This window comes from Syngnathus typhle, unplaced genomic scaffold (assembly GCF_033458585.1).
Source record: "Syngnathus typhle isolate RoL2023-S1 ecotype Sweden unplaced genomic scaffold, RoL_Styp_1.0 HiC_scaffold_355, whole genome shotgun sequence".
In the NCBI taxonomy this organism is placed as follows: Eukaryota; Metazoa; Chordata; class Actinopteri; order Syngnathiformes; family Syngnathidae; genus Syngnathus; species Syngnathus typhle.
The window spans coordinates 5001-7433 of record NW_026872259.1 but is presented as its reverse complement, the minus strand read 5'-3'; positions in this window follow the sequence as shown (position 1 = coordinate 7433).

Sequence of the window (2433 nt, the reverse complement as noted above, 5' to 3'; positions counted from 1 at the left end):
TGGCCGACCGAGGGAACCAGGCAAAGCGGACACATTACGGCGCAAGAGCCGTTGGCACTTAGAAAATATTCGCCAAAGTTGGCACGAGCTCCAGAAGGAGAGGCTGATTTTTCGCTATTTGTGGCCGACCGAGGGAACCAGGCAAAGCGGACACTTTACGGCGCAAGAGCCGTTGGCACTTAGAAATTTTTTGACAAAGTTGGCGCGAGCTCCAGAAGGAGAGGCTGGTTTTTCGCTATTTGTGGCCGACCGAGGGAACCAGGCAAAGCGGACACATTACGGCGCAAGAGCCGTTGGCACTTAGGCGAGCTCCAGAAGGAGAGGCTGATTTTTCGCTATTTGTGGCCGACCGAGGGAACCAGGCAAAGCGGACACATTACGGCGCAAGAGCCGTTGGCACTTAGGCGAGCTCCAGAAGGAGAGGCTGGTTTTTCGCTATTTGTGGCCGACCGAGGGAACCAGGCAAAGCGGACACATTACGGCGCAAGAGCCGTTGGCACTTAGGCGAGCTCCAGAAGGAGAGGCTGATTTTTCGCCGTTTGTGGCCGACCGAGGGAACCAGGCAAAGCGGACACATTACGGCGCAAGAGCCGTTGGCACTTAGGCGAGCTCCAGAAGGAGAGGCTGGTTTTTCGCTATTTGTGGCCGACCGAGGGAACCAGGCAAAGCGGACACATTACGGCGCAAGAGCCGTTGGCACTTAGGCGAGCTCCAGAAGGAGAGGCTGATTTTTCGCCGTTTGTGGCCGACCGAGGGAACCAGGCAAAGCGGACACATTACGGCGCAAGAGCCGTTGGCACTTAGGCGAGCTCCAGAAGGAGAGGCTGGTTTTTCGCTATTTGTGGCCGACCGAGGGAACCAGGCAAAGCGGACACATTACGGCGCAAGAGCCGTTGGCACTTAGGCGAGCTCCAGAAGGAGAGGCTGATTTTTCGCCGTTTGTGGCCGACCGAGGGAACCAGGCAAAGCGGACACATTACGGCGCAAGAGCCGTTGGCACTTAGGCGAGCTCCAGAAGGAGAGGCTGGTTTTTCGCTATTTGTGGCCGACCGAGGGAACCAGGCAAAGCGGACACATTACGGCGCAAGAGCCGTTGGCACTTAGGCGAGCTCCAGAAGGAGAGGCTGATTTTTCGCCGTTTGTGGCCGACCGAGGGAACCAGGCAAAGCGGACACATTACGGCGCAAGAGCCGTTGGCACTTAGGCGAGCTCCAGAAGGAGAGGCTGGTTTTTCGCTATTTGTGGCCGACCGAGGGAACCAGGCAAAGCGGACACATTACGGCGCAAGAGCCGTTGGCACTTAGGCGAGCTCCAGAAGGAGAGGCTGATTTTTCGCCGTTTGTGGCCGACCGAGGGAACCAGGCAAAGCGGACACATTACGGCGCAAGAGCCGTTGGCACTTAGGCGAGCTCCAGAAGGAGAGGCTGGTTTTTCGCTATTTGTGGCCGACCGAGGGAACCAGGCAAAGCGGACACATTACGGCGCAAGAGCCGTTGGCACTTAGGCGAGCTCCAGAAGGAGAGGCTGATTTTTCGCCGTTTGTGGCCGACCGAGGGAACCAGGCAAAGCGGACACATTACGGCGCAAGAGCCGTTGGCACTTAGGCGAGCTCCAGAAGGAGAGGCTGGTTTTTCGCTATTTGTGGCCGACCGAGGGAACCAGGCAAAGCGGACACATTACGGCGCAAGAGCCGTTGGCACTTAGGCGAGCTCCAGAAGGAGAGGCTGATTTTTCGCCGTTTGTGGCCGACCGAGGGAACCAGGCAAAGCGGACACATTACGGCGCAAGAGCCGTTGGCACTTAGGCGAGCTCCAGAAGGAGAGGCTGGTTTTTCGCTATTTGTGGCCGACCGAGGGAACCAGGCAAAGCGGACACATTACGGCGCAAGAGCCGTTGGCACTTAGGCGAGCTCCAGAAGGAGAGGCTGATTTTTCGCCGTTTGTGGCCGACCGAGGGAACCAGGCAAAGCGGACACATTACGGCGCAAGAGCCGTTGGCACTTAGGCGAGCTCCAGAAGGAGAGGCTGGTTTTTCGCTATTTGTGGCCGACCGAGGGAACCAGGCAAAGCGGACACATTACGGCGCAAGAGCCGTTGGCACTTAGGCGAGCTCCAGAAGGAGAGGCTGATTTTTCGCCGTTTGTGGCCGACCGAGGGAACCAGGCAAAGCGGACACATTACGGCGCAAGAGCCGTTGGCACTTAGGCGAGCTCCAGAAGGAGAGGCTGGTTTTTCGCTATTTGTGGCCGACCGAGGGAACCAGGCAAAGCGGACACATTACGGCGCAAGAGCCGTTGGCACTTAGGCGAGCTCCAGAAGGAGAGGCTGATTTTTCGCCGTTTGTGGCCGACCGAGGGAACCAGGCAAAGCGGACACATTACGGCGCAAGAGCCGTTGGCACTTAGGCGAGCTCCAGAAGGAGAGGCTGGTTTTT